General features: G+C 37.1%; 1 pseudogene; it reads left to right on the top strand.

The window, feature by feature from the left end:
* Nucleotides 1-494: 494 nt before the first annotated feature.
* The window catches only part of LOC104428828, an 83,628-nt pseudogene continuing 61,544 nt past the window's right edge, over nucleotides 495-22,578 (top strand).

The following is a 22,578-nucleotide window of genomic DNA, read 5'->3' as shown; positions in this document are numbered from 1 at the left end:
TCTCCCGCAACTACCTGAACGGCACAATTCCTAAAGAATGGGGCTCCTCTACGAACTTGAATTTGATGTATGCTCTCTCTCTCTCTCTCTCTCTCTCTCTCTCTCTCTCTCTCTCTCTCTCTCACGAGTGTATGTTCTATTGTTTGATTGGGGGAAACGCGATGATGTGGGTGCAGTTCTGTAGTCGGAAACCGATTGACTGGTCCAATCCCGAAGGAGTTGGGGAACATATCCTCACTTCAGCGATTGTGAGTGACCACTCATCCCGACGCTCGCCTTTGGCCTCTTCGCTGTTTTAAATTTGATTGATGTTTCGAGATTTTAACTTTCATATTCCGCTCAGATTCGTCGAAAGCAATTGGCTTTCTGGACCTCTTCCTCCAGAGCTCGGGAACTTGTCCGGGTTAACTTTATTGTGAGTCTCTTGATGCAAATTTCTGTGTTAGGCATCGAGTTTTTATTCACTGATGATTTTGTATCTGGCGAGGGAATTTTATCCATTAGCGTGATCTGTTGAGAGATACAGCATTCAGGTTCTATTAACCAATGCGTTGTCATGGGTTTTTCTTGTTTCAGGAGGCTTACGTCAAATAATTTCACGGGGGAGCTGCCTCAAACATTTGTTAACTTAACAGAATTATATGACCTGTTAGTTTCCAGTATCCACAAACTCAGCTAATATTTAGCCATTTCTATTCTTTCTCCTTCATATGAATCATGTTGTTTAATGCACTGTAGGCGACTTGGTGATAATCAGTTCACAGGAAAGATACCCGATTTTATTCAGAACTTGACAAATCTCAGAACACTGTAAGGCTTAATGCTTCTTCCCCTTTTAAGTCGGTCTCTATAGATATACCCCCAAGACAATTCCATCTATGAATTGTATCATCAGGGTTATTCAAGGAAGTGGATTGCAAGGGCCGATTCCCTCTGGGATCGCACTTTTGGAGCAATTGAAAGACTTGTCAGTATGGAATTTTGGCATTTCGATCTGATCTCTCTTTCTTTAAGATGTTATCAATCAAATAAAGCTCCTATTTGATTTTGATATGCAGGAGAATAAGTGACCTCGATGGACCCGAGTCTCGTGTTCCACAACTTAACAGTACAAATATTGAAACACTGTGAGATCGATGCTCCTTCACAGATAGTTTACTTTATGCAAAAGAGCCAAATCGTCTTAGCAATGTGACAATATCGGTGTTATTTTCTTATAGGATTCTGAGGAGCTGCAATCTCATGGGAGAGCTACCTGGTTATCTAGCAAATATGACAAGTCTAAATATATTGTGAGTAGAAAGCGGCTTTTCCCTTTGGCTATTCCAAGCAGAATAAATAATTTTACCCTTAAGGAGTGAAATTTCTACTAGTTTTTGGTTGACTATTGGTTGCAGTTAAAGAACCCATTTAAGATGGCTTGAAGGTCCCTTACTGACTTCAATGGTGTTTTGATATTTTCTATTGATATTGCTGAATTGTGAATGATGTGGCATTTAAACTCTTGGTGATTGTGGCCTCTGCTGTAGAATATACAGTTTCGCACAAAAGTATATGGACTTTTTCTCTCTGTGAGAATTTGTGGAACTATTGTCAACTGTTCTAAAAACTCAAGCTATTAGATGAAAGCGTGGTTTGTTATTTAAATATTCTAACACTCTTTGTTTTCACTTTTCCAGCAAGAATTCTTACCTTGGTTGTGGTTTCCCATTTCGTCTAATTTACTTTTGCTTTGATATGTTATCTTAACTTCTTAAGAGCATTAATGCAAAATGGAGGCTTCTAGTGGTTGATTGTCTGGAAACTTTCCTTCCGGTGGTTTACATTCTCGAATCTCAGCCCTACAATATCTAGCTGGAGTTTTATGCTTGACTGTTGTACACTTGTCAGACATAACATTCATAGTTCAAACGAGAGCATGGCTTCAAATGCATCTCTATACAAGTCAATTCTTCTTGTTCATGTGGTCATCTCTGTAAGATTTAATAAACGCTACTTTTAACAGCAACATTTTGCCATTCTGTCATGGCTTTGTTTGTTTCACGAAAAACATTTTCCTGATTTTCCAGCGTTTGGTTTGTTTAGGAAAATGAGTTAATGGAAAATGTTTTCCGAGTCAATGAAAGATCTATGTTTAAATTTAGGAAATGATTTCCTCTTTTGAAAAAGTCGGAAAACATTTTCCAAACTATGAGGTGGTATCGGTGCTTGGACCCACAACTCTTTACTTGGACACAGGAACCCCAACGCCTGGTTCTTGGTCCTCGGTGTTCAGGACTAGGTCTTCAGTGGCTGGGCCTAGTCCATCGAGGCTGGGCCCGAAGCCCTGGTGCCTAGGCCCAATGCCCCATTACCTGACCCCAAGTACATAAAAGCAGTGCTTGGGTCTTTGACACTCAAGCTCTAGTCCCCAGCACTTAGGTTGAGTCCGTGAAGGCCATGTGTGCAGGTCCTTGGTGCTCAAGTTTGGATCCTTAGTTAATGAAATGTTTGTTCTTATAAAAATATTTTTTTATCCCGTGGCCCATCGCCATAGCTGACAACCAGCCGAGGAAGAAGTTAAAAGAAAAGGATTAAAAAATAAATTAAAAAATTCGAATTTTTTGGCAATTTTTTCCTAGAAAATCAAATTAAATTTTCCATACTAAACGATGGAAAATATTTTCCAGGTATTTTTAGGATTTCAATCAAGCACCGGAATATTTTCATTTTCCTAAAAAAATAACTTCATGGAAAACATTTTCTAAAAACGTTACATTTTCCACGAAACAAATGGAGCTTTAATTTTTTGTTTTTCTGACATTCTTGAATGACCAAATTTCTGTGGTTCTGCTGCAGGCTTATCACATACTCTATTCCCTAACCTGTTTTTTGAAATCCTCATTTTGTTCTTTATTTTTTTATTCACTGAAGCTGATATTTCCTTTTCTAAGCACCCTAGTATTGAGTCGGCATCCCTTTATTCATAAATAATATATTGTGAAGGAGATGTTTTCAACAAATTATGATTAGCTTTAGTTTCGGTCCTATTAGATTAGTGAAATCTCCCAATCTGAACTATAATATGGTGCATTCCTCGGGATGCACTCAATTTAGTGCCCAAATAGCTTTTCTAGTTATATAAATTGAAATTTCCATTTTGTAAATTTGATTTACAGCAGTTTTGTATACTTATAGCATGTGACCAACTTGAAACTTGGATTTAGGCAATGAATGCCTCTGGAGATGAATGTCTAGTAGAAAGCTTAGGCACTAGACAGTTGACCTGTATGTCTAAACATCTGAACTGGACTTTGTATGTTCATTGATGTTGTCTGTGTTTGTACAATCGTCTGAAGTATGCTCAAAGAGTGTCCTGAGGGAGTCAGTTAAAAGTATCTTCTCAATATATATTCACATAAACTTGCTTTGCAGAGACCTCAGCTTCAACAAACTGAGTGGCAAAATCCCTAGATCCTACAGCAGCCTGGAAAAAGTAGAATATATGTAAGTACTTCGATGCTGAACTTAGGCTTCTTTTCGTATTTTGTAGAAGAATCTAAAGTCTCAAGTTTTCTAGTGGTCAAGCTACAGGCAACTTTTACCATAAAGTAGTTGAGCTATCAATAGAACTTAGACCATGATAACATATTCATTTTTTAACTCTCAAAGTCCTCAGGTCGTGAATGCTTATTACTTCACCATCCAAATTTTGTAATGAATTGAGTTAAGAATTTATGATTATTGTCAAGTAATTATTTTGGTGGGACTTTAGTCATGGAGCAGGCGTAGATCGTTGATATTCTGTTGCTTAAAGAGCAGCCCTTTTGATCATTTCTTCGCCTGATTCACAAGTTTCAAAAAGTTACTTGTTTACGCTGGAAGAGTTAAATGGATCAGTGATACTTTAGCATTTGACAGTTGTATGTTTCTGTACTCAATGCATGTCTTGTGTGCCTATTTTATGATGTATAGGAGATTAAATATAGCAAAAGTCCTTAGGCTCTCTACTTGGTTCTTTCCACAACAATGGCTCTAGAAGTTTGGTGAGTGCAGCTCTTAAGTGCTATTTAGAAGGTCTGTGGAGGACCTTGGTATCTTAACCCTAGTTTTGAGAATGATGAGAAACTATAGTCCTAAGCTTCTTGGACTGTTTAACATTGGTTTTCATCTTTCTGCCCAACGATTGAAGCTTGACAATGGCACATCTTCCTTAATTATTTATTTTATGTCTTAGAAGGACAAAAACATCATCACGAGGAAATAGTTGATAAGCTAATTTGGAGGTACCCTTCACTAGTCCAGCTTTGTGTACTACTGTTATGGTAATCTTTCTCCAGGCGCTCCAAGTTTTGCAGGGATCAGGGTTTTCCTCTGTCATTGATTTCCTTAATCTTTCATCTCTAGCTGAAAGCTCTATATTGTTATCATGACTTAAACTGATTTTTCTCTAAACCACTAATAAACAAATGCTAATAATCTGCTAAATAATGCGTTTTTGAGGTATAAGTCTTAAATAATTTTCAGTTAGAGTGTATAAAGTACATGAGGAGCTGACTCATTCAAATAATCTTGTTTAGGTATCTAACTGGAAACCAGTTGACTGGAGCAGTCCCTGATTGGATCCTGGTGCAAAAGGAAAAATGTGTAAGCTTCACTGCCTGAAGAAAATATCTTGTTTAATCATGAATTTGCTTCTAGCTTTATCTGGCTAATCTTGCTCTGTACCAAGCAATTATGCATTCACATCTTGCATCTTTATGGTTAGTAGCCTTTGGAGATAAATGGAAACATCATAAGTACCTTTCTCCTCGTTGGGATCTGTTAATTGGATGGATGTATGTAACAAAAGAGGCTGAACTGTATGATATGCATGAAAGAATATAAAGTGGATTTTCTTGGAAGTGCCTAGTTAGCTCCATTTTCCCCTATACAAAAAGCCATTCCCAGCTGTAGATCATTTTCAGACCTATTGGAATGATTAAAGTTATGTTTGGAAAATTTTTAGCTCCTATTAATCCTCTTTGAAAGTTTGTCTAACGTATCACCTGCAGTATATGATTAGTTGCTTGGGCCATTTCTTGCTGATAACAATGTTTTTATGGGTTTGTGTATTTGAGAAACTCTACAACCAAAATGAGTGTACTTAGGAGAAGTTGATATTATCTTATGGGTGTAGGAATGAAGCTCTTGAGGTAGTTTAAACAGATAAATGTGGTCTGGATAATTTCTTATTACAAGATGTGACATAGTAGTAGGCGGAATCACAGTTTTATTAAAAGCCTTTTTGCCTTAGACATCATGATTGTGGTACTGTTACTGAGTAAAAATGTTTTTATACACTATAAATAGTTTTTAAAGTCTCCGTTTACTTCAGTTAGTCTTTCTCCTTTTCATATTCTAAGATAAGATATTTTCAGTAGGAATAAAATATCAATTTCATCATCTTGTGATGTTTTCGCCTTTCATCTTGCCTTACCTGTCCATTTTTTGCAACTTATCTGCATTTTTGTACATACTAATCATTTGATGGAATTATTGAAAAAAAAAAAAAAATCATTTGATGGAATGACTTTCAGTGTATTCTTCAAATTGATGAGATTTTGGAAATGGTTGACTGTTTCTCTGTGTAGTGATTTATCATACAACAACTTCACTGCTGGAGGCTCAGAATGTCAAGAAGGATCTGTGTATGTCCTACTTCCTTCAGTCAGTCCAGGGCTCCCCCCAAATGTGCACTTATTGAGTAACTTATATCCTGTTTGTGTATAATATTTCCATTTCTCTGCTGAATGTTGATTTTGTCTTTTCTCTACAGCAACTTGTTCGCAAGCTCCGAGGTTGAGAATGCGTATGTTTGCGATTAACTTTTCAACGAGAGACTTGGATTTCCAAGGACCCGCATTTTTATTGTTTATGTACTTAGCATCGAACTTCATTAAGAATGATGATGATTATAACAGTAAAATCTTTGCTGACTTGCTCAGAACCTCATGTTCTGCCACAAGTGGACTTGTCTCATGTTTGCAGAGTCAACGTTGTGCAAAAAGTAAGTTAATATGCTGCAGAGTCATTGTTGTATAAAAAGTAAATTGACGTGCTGTATATCCTATGAAATTTTGTGGGACCACAGCTAACTGTTCTAAATGTTTAAACTATTAGATGAAGTGTGGGCATATTTAATTAGGGAGGCAAATGAGGCTTCGAAAGGTTTGAACTCATGAAATCCGTCTCTGATACCATATGAAATTTTATAAGATCACAGCCAACTGTTTTAAAAGCTTAAACTGTTAGATGACTGCGTGATTTTATATTTAAATTATTCTGACATATCCTATCATTATCATCAGATTCTAATATTGCATCTTACTCTCTGTGTAATTTCTCATCAAATTTATCTCCTTGTCAACTCTCCTCTTGGCTATTGTGTCGATCTTTGATGGTTGATGCATAATTACCCTAATAATTTCAAAAGCTACCTGCATGAAATAATGGGTTGCTCATAACTTGGGAGTTTCTATGTAATTTTCCAATGAGTGAATGCTAGCTTATTTAGTGTGTCTGGAAAGTCCACTCCATATTAACAAATAGAAGAAACTGAATTTTCTCTGTGGCTGCTTCTTTACTCCATCCAGCTCGGTATAACCTCTTCATAAATTGCGGTGGGAGCAAAGCAAAAGTAAGGGGCACCACATACGAAGATGACTCACAGGAGGCTACACCTTCAAGTTTCTTCAGGAGTGATTACTGGGCCTACAGTAGCACTAGTTACTTCGCCAGTGACTATATCGCTAAAGTTAACTATAAAGTTAAAAACACATCCACACTGTCCACGAATAATGCCCAACTTTACATGGTAGCACGACGTTCTGCCATCTCTCTAACTTATTACGGTTTTTGTCTGATGGATGGGCCCTACAATGTAACCCTTCATTTTGCGGAGATAATGTTCACAGGCAACAAAAGTTATAAAAGCCTTGGAAGGAGAGCTTTTAATATTTATATACAGGTAAACTCGGAGCATTATGGAGTGCTGGTTCTAATATATAAAGCACATAAAGCGTTCAATATGTTATGGTTGGGAAGTTTATCCAAATATCTCGTACTTGCAAATCATGATTTTTTCACAATTTGTACATTCTATGGAGACTAAAGTTTTACCTTGTTCAGTGTGGAGAAACTCAACTTGAATCAGATGAAATATTATTTCAGGGGAAATTGGTGTGGAAAGATTTCAACATTGAGATTGAAGCAGGTGGAGTTGGAAAGGAGGTCATGAGAAATTTTGCTGCCATTGTGACCAAGGGCACTCTGGAGATACGCTTCTATTGGGCTGGGAAAGGAACCACTGCTATACCTGACGGAGGAGTCTATGGTCCTCTTATATCTGCTATCTCCGTCTACCCTGGTACGCAGATGGATGCTTCCATGTTTCACTTGGTGCTTCTCTGTTGAGAAAGTTACTCTTATTCATGTTGAAAGGAATACCTATATTTTTTCTTGCACCAGAAGTCATCAATAGGCTATTCAGTTACTTGGTTTGGTTGCAAATGCCTACTGTTGGATTCAGGCCATTGGCATATGTCACTATAGATCAAGTCAATTACGCACAATAGCTGACCAGGGTCTATTATTATTCTCTTAGAGTTGAAAATTGGTTATAGGTTGCTTTGTGTTCTTTCTATCTGAGCGTGTTTTCTCTATGTATCTTTAATCCTTCCATTTGACTACGAATTGATAGCCTTGTTCACTTTTCCGCTATGGATTACGACCACTGTGCCTGTATAATACAGTACAGCCTTGAGAATGAAGAGTAGAATTTTTTTTGTTTTTGTTTTTCTTTTTCCCTTTGTATTTTGTATTACATGTTCCATAGATGATATCTTCCCATGCTCATTTATCTGATAGTTTCTGTGGAGTACTCTGGGCGGTTTTATGTCCTCTTAATTCTCAATTATTGTGTTCTCCATCAATTTCTTTGTGTTCAACGAGAAGCTACAGATATTTTTCTGCATTTACGTCTACCCCATTTAACTGAACAGTTTTGGTTAAATATTTGTTTGTTCTTTCTTCATTGCAGGCTTTGATCCCCCGGCCAGCATATCTGCTGGCACAGTGGCTGGGATTCTGGCTGCTATAGTTTTTGTAGTTTTCCTTATCCTGGTTATCCTTTGGTGGAGAGGATGCCTTGGACGTAAAGATAAAATGGCACAAGGTAGTTGCTTACCTGGAATCTCCGCTATTTAGTCCACGTGTATTTGTCAAGAAATATGAGAATGTTATGCACTCTGAATACATTTTCCCCCTTCCGTATTCTGGTGGAGAGGGAGGATAGTCACATTGCTTCATTTATATTTCAGCTAAATTGCACAGTTGTCCTGTCAAACTGTTGGCACATGATACTTCTTCTTCTTCTTCTTCTTCTTTCCTGGTTGGGGAACTTTCCTGTGTGATTCGACGGAAAAGTGACAATGGATCATTAATGCTCCATCTAGATTTACAGTTCCCATAAAACTGTTGATGCATGACATTTGTGCATTCCATAGGGAATTTGATTCGATGCAAAAAGCCAAAGATTATTATTAGGCGATATACAGCTAAAGTGTCATAGAACCATTTGGTTTGCTTAACGAACTAAATTTTTATTTAGAAATCCGAAAAATGAAGGAATAGATAGTTATAGGGAGAGACGGTAGATTGTTTCTCAGATGTGTGTGTGTGTGTATACACACAAAGTCTACTTTTCAAGACACCAAAAATAGCTGCCAGAACTTCACGTGCATGAGAAATTAAAACATACAAACCATACCCTACGTTTCCAAGGGGTTCTCTGTATGATTTTATTTTCCTTCACTATTAAATACCCTGGGGACAATCTCATTTTACTTTTCAAAAATACATACTGCCAACTGATGCCAGACTTTCCTAGAAAATAATTTTCAAGATGCTAAGCTATTCTTTACTGAACTTGCTCAGACCAAAACGTCACAAAAAGGTTTTCTGGAATATTGAGAAGGAATTGATACGTCTTTGTTAGATAGTGGATTACATACTTTAACTGTTGACTTTTCCAAATTCATAGAAGTTCCAAAACGTGTTGCAGATTTGAAGGGTCTAGCGTTGCAAATTGGTTTATTTACCTTGCGACAGATTAAAGCTGCCACAAACAATTTTGACACTGCCAATAAGATAGGAGAAGGTGGTTTTGGTTCTGTATACAAGGTATGCTGGAAAATTGGCTAACCAAATTCCCCAATTCCCAAGAGAGAAGATATGTAGAAAGCAGCATTCAATGTAACTCAATTTTCACAACATAGATCTGATGCCAAAGTTGAATTGCAGGGTTTTCTGTCAGATGGCACCACTATAGCAGTGAAGCAGCTTTCATCCAAATCACAACAAGGAAATAATGAGTTCCTGACTGAGATTGGGACGATTTCTGCTCTTCAGCATCCACATCTTGTGAAACTCTATGGATGCTGCATTGAAGGAAATCAACTTTTGCTGGTTTACGAGTACATGGAAAATAACAGTCTTGCTCGCGCTTTATTTGGTAATTTGATATCACATTGTGCTTCATTGACTTCAGTTAATGACATGGCAGTAAAGCAGCTTTGATGTCTTCTGATACAATTGAAGGTCCTGAAGAATTTCAGTTAAAGTTGGATTGGTGGACAAGACACAAGATATGCGTGGGTATTGCCAGGGGATTGGCATATCTTCATGAAGAGTCAAGGCTGAAGATTGTGCATAGAGACATTAAGGCTACTAATGTTTTACTGGATAAGGATCTCAACCCTAAAATATCAGATTTTGGTTTAGCAAAGCTTGATGAGGAGGACAAAACACATATTAGCACCAAGATTGCTGGAACTTAGTAAGTTTCTTGCTTTTTGTTCCTGTTAACCTAAGTAGGAGCCAGTGACAACATAAAAGCATGGAATAGAAACATATATTCTGATTTAAGAAAAGTGAGTTGAATGGAGCTTTGTGGTGGATTCACATCATCCCAAAGCATGGTGCTCAACAAATTCAGCTTAACCACAAAGCTTTATGACTGTCCCACCACTCTTTACATTAATTAGGAAAAAAATGTAAATTGTGTCATACTCTACCATTAAGTAATGATACTCTGATATTGACTTATGTAATTGTTAATTTGAATATAACTTAGGATTATAGCAAATTCATCCATGTTTCTATTGTATGCACATGGAAAAACATAGATAAGCATGTTCACATATTTTAGATGTTTGCATTAATGCGTGTGAAAAGTCAACTTGTTTTTGAAAGGAATGTGATTAATTAGGGAAAAGATAAAATTGTAAGTTCATTCTACTAACTCTAACGTTCATTCAACAAAAAGAACTATAAATGTAACTATAGACATTTCCAAAACAAGTCAAATGATGTCCCCATCATCGTGGCTAAAATTCGTAAACTTGTTACAGGGCGAGCTTCACATTACAAAAACTTTAGGCCTTCCCAAATAAATGTAATATTGGGTACTATATGGAGATTCCCTCACTCCATTTTTGCACGTTCTTAGATATCTTTGTAATGCTGGGAAATGCCCTTAAGCTCATGTACGTCATCTTATAAATGATACTTATATTTCAAACCAAAAAAAAATTTATAAAGAACAACAATGATCTTTTTTTTTTCCTGAAATATTCTCGGTAAATGATATTAGAATATATTAGGATGCATTTGTTTTTTTCCTCTACTCTTTAGACCATAGCATCACATTTAGGAATGACTCTTTCTTTTGAATTTTAGGAATATTAAGTATGTGCTATTTAAGGCAGTTACCTTGTTGCAAACACAAGCTCTTTTCTTGTTGTGCAGTGGATATATGGCACCGGAGTACGCAATGCATGGTTACCTCACTGACAAAGCCGACATCTATAGTTTTGGCATTGTTGCCTTAGAAGTTGTTAATGGCCGGAGCAACACTAGCTCCCAAAGAACTGAGGAATGCTTTAATCTACTCGATTGGGTAATCAACTCTATCATTTCAATTATGATCATATCCGTATTTAAATCCTCACATGCACTTTCAATGGTTGCAAAGGAGTTTCACAGTTAACAGCTATTGAAACTTGCTTAACAAATTGTCATGCTGTTAAGTGCAATTTGTTATTTCAAATTAATCCGATTCTTCTTATCATGTTGGTCTACTCTGAATTTTCATGTAGATTCTTTTTTTTTTTTTTTTTTTTTTTTGGAATGAAGAAAATTCTATTCCTTGAAATTTGGGGAAGTTGACCCCATAATTTAGGGTGGATCTCGAAAGTTCAGTTTTAGTCTTTATGTTTTTATGCTTGACATTCATACTCCCTGTAGTTTCATTAGCGCCAAACAAGTCCTTCGACTACTATTGAATTTTGGCAATTACTGTTAAATTAAAAAGTTTTCAAGACCATGTCTTGACCAGAATATCCATATACTTTCGATTGAGGTATAACTTTTTTCACATTCATATAATTGACTCCTTAAGTTAGATTTTGTTTTGCTTTGAGTGAGCAATCATTAGAGCAAACAATCATTATTAGTCCTTGTTAAATCTGATTGTCGCCTGAGTTGCATAATCAAGAACATTGAAAGACGAGTCTGCCGTTTCATGTAATGACACTGACAAATAATTTGTGCTGATAAAACTTGACAATAGCTGGCGATTTTAAAGCGGTGTAGGTGATTTCTTGGCAACCGGTTAACCATTAGTAAGTGATGTTGTAGTCTAGTATCTTTTATTTAAAATCGGTAAAAAAAATCATGTTGGATCTGTATTGACTCATTCGATTCTTTTTATCCATTTATACCCTAGAACTAGCAGGTGCTTATCAACTGCATTTGCCGCGTAATTATCAAGGGAGATAATATACTTCTTCCTGTTTCAGTATTTAGAGCATATTTTGCAACTGATCAATACCTGAAGCTTGAAAGGGAAATACCTTCACTTTACATTTCTGTATCTAGGCACACTTTCTGAAGGAGGGAGAGAATTTGATAGAACTAGTTGATCCGAGGCTTGGTTCTCACTTTAACAAAGAGGAGGCGCTGGCATTGATAAAGGTAGCTTTGATGTGTACTAATGTGACTCCAGCACTCAGGCCGCCAATGTCATCTGTGGTTAGCATGCTTGAAGGCAAGGTTGCTGTTCCAGTGCTGGACTCTGCGGGCGCTATCATGACTCAGGAGAAAATTGAGGCCATGAGGAAGCATTTTAGAGGTGATGAACATCAGGCAGTTGGTGAGAATATCAGCAAGAGTATGTCTATTGAAGGGCCATGAACTGGAACCGCTTTGTCTGCATCTGGTAATGATCTCTATCCGGTACTTCTGGATACTGATTACTGGCACAAGAGAGAGTAAGAAATGGTTTGTTGTGTTCTAAGTAAATTATTTTTGAAAGAACTAGGGCTTCATTGGGTAATCCTTGCAGCAGAACCCTTAAATGTTGCTTCGAAGTTTCTCTTTCATTCACATTTGGAACTGAAGGTATAGGTAATATAAACAAAACAATGAGTGTTATGCAGTGCAGTAATTGGGTATTGTGAACTAATTAGTGGGGAAAGCCTAAAGACAATGGCTTGTGGTTTGGTGTTTGTATTCGTGCTATCTCTTTCCATTTTGTTATTCAAAGAGAGACAATGTTGCAACTTTTTCCTCTTCACACAATAACGATGTGTTGGCCACTGCAAGGGAGGGAATCTATTATGGAAGCTTTTCATTTGTTTGAATGGCGAGATGTGCGAAGTGGCACCTTCTTGCTCTGGATGTGTTTTGTTCATGAGCTCGGCCTGTTATATGTTGCTACTCAAGAATTTCTCTTAGCAGATGCCAATTTTTTGTCTTTAGTGTGGATGATGGTCGGCCAATTTCATCTTTCCCATCTTTGAGAAATGATGAAAGAGAAACTTGTATGTCTACCCGCAAAATTTCTCTGGAGAAACTTGCATGTCTAGTCACTGTTTCTTGCAAATGTTGGATTACTACCTCATCATACCTCATCAGTGGACTACTTCCATTCCATCAATGGTTCTATATTATGAGTCAATGCCCAAAACGACCTTAGGTTAATGTCAAAAGAATCAAACAAGTTGAAACCGAAACCGAAAGCTTAATGGGTTCGTCTGCTCCGCCTGAGATCTGAGAGGTGGGGGCCGAGTGAATATTGATGAAGTTGACACTTAACATCCCACAACGAAAATTGAAGTGTCCACTTCAAAGGTGGGTGATTCGCTGCCGCTATTACAATTACAACCCAGCAAAGCAAAACAGCAGATCTGCTGCAACTTCGTAAATCCTGATTTCTAAACCGGCAGACTTCCACTAAAATTGGAAACCAAATCTTGTATCCTAAGGGCCTGTTTGTTAAAATCTGTTTCTGTCCCAACAACTATTTTTGTTCTTTTGTTCTGGGGAACGAAAAAGAATAAAACTTGTTTAAAAATTTTTGTTCTCAAGAACAAAAAAATTTCCCCGATAAAATTTGGAAAAAAAAAAGTAGAAAAATAGTTTTTATTCCGTAAAACAATTTCTAGAATATATTTTTCTCTCTGTTTTTTTTTTTTCTTCTTCTTCCTTTTGGCCAGTCGCTGGCCTTGGCCATGGCCGGCATCGGCGACTGATTAGATGAGGGCCGGCGACCTCGCCGGAGCGTTGCTGGCCCCCGGAGATGCCGAGCCATGGTGAGGCTCGTTGACCCGAGTCTCGCCATGGCTGGGCAAGGCATGGAGGCTCGGCTCGCGAGCCACCGGCGAGGCTCGACCTCGCCTGATGCTAAGCCTAGGCGAGGTCGAGCCTCGTGATGCTTGCGAGGCCACCGACAAGGCTTGGCCTCGCCTAAATCTGGCGAGTCTAAGCCTCGCGGGGGCTAGGCGAGCCTCCGGCGAGCTCGCCAGCCCTCGCCTTGGCCTCGACAAGGCTTAAAAGAAACTTATATAATTTTACCTCGCCCCCAGCTAGTCGGCGACCGGCCACAAAAGAGGAAGAAGGAGAGAGAAGAAAAAAATAAAAAAAAAAAGAAAAAAAAAAGGAAAAATATAATACAAATATTAAAAATTAAAAGAAACAACAAAATTATACAATTTTACTAAACGCATTTCTTCCCAGAATATAAATTTTGTGCAGTTACCAAGTGCGTTCTTATATTAAAATTGTTCCCGGAAATAGAAACAAAAAAAATTCATTTCTGATAAAAAATTGTTCCAAAAAAAGCATTACCAAACGCGCCCTAAGTAACTAATTGAAAAAGAACAAAAAAGAAGGGGTGCTTTAAGTGGAATCCGACAAGTACCTGTATCTCGTGGACCATTACTTCTAGTAGTTACTCTTTTTACTTTATTATCGAATTAATAAATAGAATCTGACAGTTCAATGTCATGCCATTCCTCATCTCTCTCTCTCTCTCAACTCTGCAATAAAAATTTAGTAAAAATGGTTCGTTTTATGCAATGCAAGGGACTGAATTTTGGGAACTAAGTGAAGTCGATACCGAGTTGACATTGACCGTTGGTTAGCTTTTGCAACTTGGTTGGGTCAGAGAATGCAAATCGGACCGCGTTCAATGAGCGGGCCATCACTATAAGGTAAGATGATTTATTTTTCCATTTGGCTATATTTCTTAAATCACTTAGGTTTAGGTTTGATTTATGACTATAGATGTAATCGTTAGTGAAAATTTATTTAAATAGTGATATTTGGAAAGGTTTTTATTGTCAATTTTATAACTATCATCAGTTTAATAATTGCGTGTCACTATGAAAAAAATGAACTTAAATTTTAATTTAAGATAAAATAGGTGGCAAGCTATAGAGGTAATTTTTCCATGACTCAAGAAAGGGGTAGGCTTTCAAATGAATACTAACGATCAATATCGCTATGGAAAAGCATTGAATGGTTTAGACTTTTTAATAGGACATTGGAAGGTTTAGAGATTGGAAAGGAGTTAATGTCAAGAAATTGACAAAGCATAAAAATGATTTTTTTCAAAATAAGTGGCGGATCTCATCTATTCACATTGTCTTTTAATCCGTGCTCCTCTCATTAGGTGATGGCATGTGCATTTAAGATCAAAATAAAGTTAGAAAATATCAAGATCAAAAACATGTAAATCGAATTGGAAAACAAAGGAATAGAGAATTTAAATACGTGTGGGTCATGGGTTTCCATGATTAGACTTAAGGGAGAACATGGGTCTCAAAATTTAAGATGGGTCATAGTATACGTTTCGACTCATATTATTTATATGCCAAAAATCATATTCTATCTACCTAATATGATAATTTTCCCGCATTTGACGCATTCACCGGTTGAATGGAGATCTTCAACCCAGCCCGCACTTACTCTCATTGGTGTCCGAATCGACTCTCAGCTGCATTAACGCATGTACTGATATGTTCGCAATGCAATGTGTAAAGACTTTCATGGAAACATGATGTAGATCTGAAAGATTGACATTTCTTTTGAACACGATAAAACATCCACGTGGAAAGTTTTCTATCACAAAAAGAAAAGAGGGACATCGAAAATTTAAAGAAGCTCTTTAGCATAAATTATGCGTTCTAGATTATGAACGCAAAAGCAAATTGCCAAATCATGGAGGTCGGGTCCTTAGTGTTGGCAGGAACGAATAATTGTCTCCGGAGACTCCCATAGTCAATGCATGCATGCGTGTTTCTCATCGTAGAAATTGTCCCCTCGTTGCATGGTTGATTGGGCAGTCCTTGTCGAGTTCAAAAATCACCGTGCCAACAGTAATAAAAAGGTGCAATTAAAAGGTTTTCGACCAAAAAAACAGTAATTAAAAGGTCAAAAATCGAATCACCTTTAGGGAAGCGACGTCATAGTGTAGTCTACTAATAACGTTTCAGGCGGCTAGGCAAGTAAACTGACTAGGTTCTACTTTTGAGGAGTTGATTTTTTTCATCCAAGTTGAGAATCATAATGACTGAAAGATGTAATATTCTGTAGAACATCAAATAAAGACAACACGACCCACCAAAAAAATAAATAAAGAATACATGAGCTTATTTATAGGCTTTATATAACAACTATCTAAAGTAACAAATCAAGATCAATCAAAGGAAATATACATAACCATATAATAATATATAGAATCATATAATATTTTAAATGTATCTCTAATGGTCCAGTTGACTAATTAGGGCTTGAGAAATCTCTTATCTTTAATTAGAAGCTCAAAAGGAGAGGTGATTGAGATTTGACTATTTTCTTATTTGTCTAATTAAGAGATTTACTCCAACCCCGTTAGAAGTATAAAACTGTAATAAAGTAATGGCAGATAAAAATGGTTACAAATTGATGACGGTCGAAAATCGTTAAAAAAATAATAGCTTTCGAAATTTCAAGACTATTGAAACATACAACAGAAAATTGTTCCAATCTACATGGTTTCTTGTAGTCAAGGAAGATTTCAAGGTAAGTGATGAGATTCCGTGCTTAGAATCCATTACTTAAAGTTAACCTGGAATTTTCAAAGCTCTGAAACTTGCGTGTTGAATATAACTGCGTTGATTGACAGTATTAAAACAACCCTCAACGACTCGACATTAATCTGATTAGACATGCATAGAAGATTATGTTTTGCTTAGGTCTTGTGCATGACGTGGTCCGTGGAACCATTATTATTTGGTCTAAGTCAACTTTTGTTTTACGTGCCTTGATTTTTCTGTGGTTGGTGTCCACGTTTATAACATGGAACGGAGATAAAAGAGGCATGTTAGGCCAAAGCAAAGTCAAAGTACAAAATTTCAGTCAAAACCCCTTGGCAACTAGGGAACTCGCTACGATTCCATAACTCGTCCCACTATAATTGGAAAACTTTCAACCTCTTTCGAGCCAATGTGATGACTATTTAAACAGTTAAAAGTTTCTTTCAATATTTATGCACATAATTGGACTTTTTAAAAAAAAAATTACAAGCACTTGAAACCTTTCATTTGCCACAATAGTTCTCATATAATCTTTTTATAATTTTTTAAATATTTGAGTTTAAAAATTATTGGACTTCTCTAGAAGCCAAAAACAAAGACAGTCATGTGTGTTTGTATATATATAATTTTTGTGGTAGTGTTAATTGTTGTGTGGACAAGTCTATGAGCAGCTCAAGAAAGATGGAAAATTTATTTTTAAAAAAAAATCATAAATCTATAGCACCACTGTTAATTTAATCATAAACTTTTCAACTTTATCAATTGAGTCCTAAATATTTTCAAATTTTGCCAATTAAATTCATTGGCTAATTTTGATAGGAAATTGTTGATATGAATATTAGTCGTGCCCACTGGCCATCCTACGTGTGACATAGTTGGTGCTCACATAGATAATTTTTGCAATTTAAAAAAATCCACATTTTTTAATTTTTAATTTTCTTTTCTTTCATTTTCTTTTTCCTTCTTCCTCTGCTAGTAACCATGGCCGACTAGAGGCGAGGGCCGGATGGATTATGTTGGCAATTGTCAAAAAATTTAGGATTGAATAGGTATAATTGAAAATTTTACGACTTAATTGATACAAATACAATCGATATAGAACTTGCTTTGGTAATTTTATCTAAAAAAGAGCGTTGTATAGTTTTTTTTTTTTATCAGTCTTACATTACTCTTATTCTAACTTTCACTCTCGACTTGGGCGTGGGATTAATCTATCCCATCGAAACCCCCCATCTCCCCTTCTATAATTCCATGGTTACATGTTAGCTTGACTTGGTGAAACACTTGTCAACATCGATAGAGACTTAGATATGCTAATGTACAAGCACCCATTAATGAACGGGATAGACCATGATGCCAAATATTTCAGTTTCCACGGTTGTACAATTCAATTATTGTCCTGAAAAGTCTTAAGATATTATTATTCTGTCCATTGACATTAGATCCCAAACTCGACATATATGATATATATATATATATTTGTAACAACTTTAATAGGATAACTTTTTCCATTATTTATGTTCAACATATATGATACCACCAATGGCGCGCAAACTATATCAAGTCAGGACCAGAGAATTGGACTTAACCAATTTGTAGGACTTGCAGGTATTTCATTGGCCTCCACATTATCGTCTTGGTGGCCAAACTATTTTTAAAAAGAAAGTAATTTGTTACAATTGAAGTCAAAAGAAAGAGGGGAAAAAAGATTTGTCCCAAAAAAAAATGAATCTAATTATTTTTTGGACAACTTCATGAGCTGCTGAAGTTTCTAAGAATCATGGAATTTGGACTCCGCCTTCAATAAACTGTATAATAATCTAAATCTGAGACGTGGTCATAGCAAACTTAGAGCAACGGAAAAGACTATTGTCACTAGAAGAAAAAAATTAGGTAAGAAGAGTTGGACAAAAGCTTTACTACTTCATTCTAAATGGAATATCCCTACATTCGAGGAAGACATGAGATTGTCTCCCTCTCTATCTCTCACTTTTAGATTTTTCTCTCACTCTTTCATTCTTGCTCTCACATGAAGAGTTGGACAAAAGCTTTACTTCCATTCTAGATGATTTTTTCTCCTTTTTTTTTTTTTTTTTTTTTTTGCTTTATTTTTTGGGTTTTTGGATCCAGGCAGACAAGAGTTGCCGGCCAACTCTTGCTAGCCACAAGGCGAGGTTGCAATAAATAAATAAATAAAATATTCAAAATATTATTATAAAAAATATTATTAAAAAAGTACCACGTCAGCATCGGCTATTCATGTTAGTAATTTCTGGTCAAAATTGGCCGGATGGTTTAATTGGCAAAAAATGAAAAGGTTTATAGCTGAATTGGTAAGAAGTAAAAATGTTTAGAACTCAATTTACAAATTAAAAGATCTATGACTAAATTGATAAAAGTGTAATAAATTTAGAATTTTTTGGACAATTTTCCCATGCAAAAGCAAATTGCCAATCATGGAGATCGGATTCTTAGTGTTGGTAGGAACGTATAATTGTCTCCGGAGACTCCCATAGTCAATGCATGCATGCACGTTTCTTGTCTTAGGTCCCCTCGTTGCATGGTTGATTGGGCAGTCCTTGTCGAGTTCAAAAATCACCGTGCCAACAGTAATAAAAAAAGGTGCAATTAAAAGGTCATCTTTAAGGAAGCAACGTCATGGCGTAGTCTGCTGTTGACACCTAAATTTTGGCGACCCGGTCATCCATTTATTGCATAGAAAATTAGGGATTAATTTTTAACCCCTAAAAAATAGAATTAAAATTGCATAGCATATAATTTTAGTTGCATTTATCTATTTGTTTATCACTTTTGCATTTGATCGGCGGTGGATGAGCTACAATTTTACAAGTTGGCAATTCGATATATTTTGGAAAAGATTTATATTATTCTTCCAATATTCGGTGAATCTTTCATATATTCGGTGAGGACAAGCTTAGGAAGGAGATATTGTGAGCTCATCTTTGCAAAGTTCGGAATCTAGGAAAAGTCTATTACAATCTTGAATTTTTGGCAATACTCGATCAATTTGTGGGCCAGTATTTGGGTTAAAGAAATAAAATCAATGGAGAATATTCATCATGCATGGCCCTATGTGGAAAGATACAAGCATATGGAAATTCGGAAGATCAGCATGAGAAGGGAATGTTGGGCACGTTCTACACTATGGGCACATGGATTTGCAAAAAAAGATATATCCCTGCAAAGAAGGCATTCGGTCAATGAGGAAGAGGAAAGGAAATAGAATATATTTCAAAGCATGCACAGAAGGAAACAAAATATGCATTCTTTCCTCGATGGTTTACACCCTTTCACTATAAATGGACCCGTTACAGGACAAAAAAGGGGCATTCTTGATACGAGAGAGACAGAGACACGTGAGAGAGGAAAGAGCGCGAGTCTTCTTGGCCAAGACCCATGCCAACACTTCTGCCGCGGTGCTTTCATCGTCTGCGATACATTGTCAACGAGCTGCCACCCTGTTGAGTTATTACTCGACCGCTTGATGATGCCACCGCAGCCCCTTCATCGATGACGTCACTGCAACTCCGCCCCTCGTAGTTGCTGTTCCGACTATTACCCGAACGCCGCCATCGCTGCTGCCCACATCCGTGAACCGAGCTGGTTGTTTCCTGGCCACGACCTCGTTGCTACCACAACGCCAGTAGCCACTGCTCATGTCACCCATCCCAATGAGCCCGATCCTTGGGTTTGTTTCGTCGCGCCTAGACGATTTGCACCAATACTTGCGTTGCCAACGAATTCCAGTGAGGTGATTGAGCTCGGTCAAAATTCAGCAAGCATCCGAGTCACTAAGATCTGGGCAAGAGAAGGGCATACGTTCTTTCAATAAAGGAGGACGTATACATTGAAAGGAGGGAGGATTTCGCACGCTTATTTTATTGAAATTTGGAGCATCTCCCCATTGTGGTTCTCTAGGTCTCTCGGGTAAGCCTTGCTATTGCTACAACAACAAAAGTTATCGTTTTGCAAATTGCTTCTCGAGGTTTACGCGCATATCGTTGAATCGAGCAATCATCAAGGAGCCACACGCAAAGCCCCCTGGCGAGTAGCCATCCTGTGAGCCTCGCTGAGCACCACCACATTGCGTCGCGAGTAGCCGTTTGAGGATCGGAATTCGGAAGCCAATATTTGAATTAGGTGAAAATTTTATCTACTTTGATTTCTGAAAATTCCGTTTCCTTATTTGAAATATTCATCAATGCACATGATTGAAATTCCCGATATGCTATAATATCCATAATCTCGAGTAGCCTTATAAATTGGGAAATCTTTCTAATTTCACAATGTGACAGTCCGATTTCACGCTCAAAATATGACTCGCAATCGCACGAAAAAATCGCTAATCTGATCTCACGCTCAAGATTTTGTTAAAATTGGCCAATCCGATCTCATGTGCGAAATACGATTAATCAATTTATTTGGTGGATATCAATCATATCTTGTCTGATTTGCCGTCATATTGTTTGAATCGATTTTATTTCCGTAAAAGAAAAACCCATATATATATATATATATATATATATATATTTGAGTTAGATTAGGTTCATGTTAGAATATTGCTTGTTTTAGGATAATTAGCATATTTAGATTAGGCATTTTATTTATTCCGAATTTTTGAAATAAAAACACCAAAAACATTAATTGAGGATGTTAGATTTTCTTTTCATTAATTGCATGTTCAATTATTAGGCAATTTTAATTTCCAATACTACAAAAAAAGGAAAAGAAGAAATAAAAAATATCATGCGTGTGTAACTTAGAATTAGGTCATCATTTGAGTGTGTGACATATTAGGATAATTACATTGTCATTAGATCATGACGTGACATATAGATCGCATGATACGTTGCATGTTACATGTCATTTTAGTTAGGCATTTTGGCGTAACATTGCATAGCATTTCATGTAGACTAAATTTCATTTAAATAAGAGAAAATCCTAAAATTCTAGAGATTAATTGGTTGATATGTTTATTAAAGTGTTATTTTGTCCTATCTTTGTTACTAGTCGCCCAAGTTGGGTATGAGTGACCTATATCCTCTAGTTTAAGGGGAGTGTTACATTACTTGAGTGGTGTTGGTTTTATTTTCTAGGTTTTATTTCTTTTTACATACATAAGGGCATCATGGTAATGTATAATTTATATCCAATGTAAATATATTGCAATAGATATATGGTTTCAGTAACACAGAAATGAAGCACCCCTTGTTGGCTTTTAGGATTCGTTTCTTCCTCTTCTTCTCTCTATTTTTTCCTCCATTTCTTCCTCTCTTTTTACTTAGGGTGCGTTTGGTAAACGTTTCTGTTTAAAAATTGTTTAAGGAACACAAATAAAAAAAAAGTGTTTCTATTCCAGGAACAATTTTTTAACAAAAAAACGCGTTTATAAATCTGTTCAAATATAAAAAGAATAGAAACACGTTTGGTAAGTTTGTATAATATTTTTATTTCTTTTAATTTTTAATATTTTTATTTTTATTTTCTATTTTCTTTCTTATTTTTCTTATTTAATTTTCCTTTTTTTCTTTTTTCTTTTTCTTTTTTTTATTCTTTTGGCCGGCGGCCTCGCCCCTAGCCACGGCGAGGCTCGCCGGCCCCCGGCGACGCCGGCATCGCCGCCGTTGGGCGAGCTCGGCCTCGCCGGACTGGGCGAGATTGAGCTCGCCCGGCCCGAGCGCGAGGTCGGCCTCGCCGCGCGGGCCGATGGTGACCCAGAGCCACACCGTCGTCTCCCTCCACTGCATCGGCGACCGCCCCTCCGCCTCACGCCCGATCGATGCATCTGCAGGTCTCGAGCCTTCGTTCGCCACCGCCGCATCAAATCTCACCGCTCCGTGACCCACGACTTCGAGATCCGCTCGATCGTCGACCCCGCGCCGGCCACGACTCAACCGGCCGTCCTCGCCGCTCGAGACCCCACGGCCCCGAGCCTCGCACCGTAGCCACCCCCGCCCTTACTATAGGTTCTCTAATCAACTTTGCGAGAGAATATAAAGTTTCCTATCCTTTTCTATCCTTTCTTGCATATCATTAAAAAGGAAAGGTGATTGATTCCTAGGTTGGGCTGATTCCATTTTAGCATTGGAAACTAGACCAATTCCTAGGTTAGACCGGT

This window comes from Eucalyptus grandis, chromosome 11, assembly GCF_016545825.1.
Source record: "Eucalyptus grandis isolate ANBG69807.140 chromosome 11, ASM1654582v1, whole genome shotgun sequence".
In the NCBI taxonomy this organism is placed as follows: domain Eukaryota; kingdom Viridiplantae; phylum Streptophyta; class Magnoliopsida; order Myrtales; family Myrtaceae; genus Eucalyptus; species Eucalyptus grandis.
Note: the sequence above shows the minus strand (reverse complement) of the source record. Positions and strands in the feature narration are given on the sequence as shown.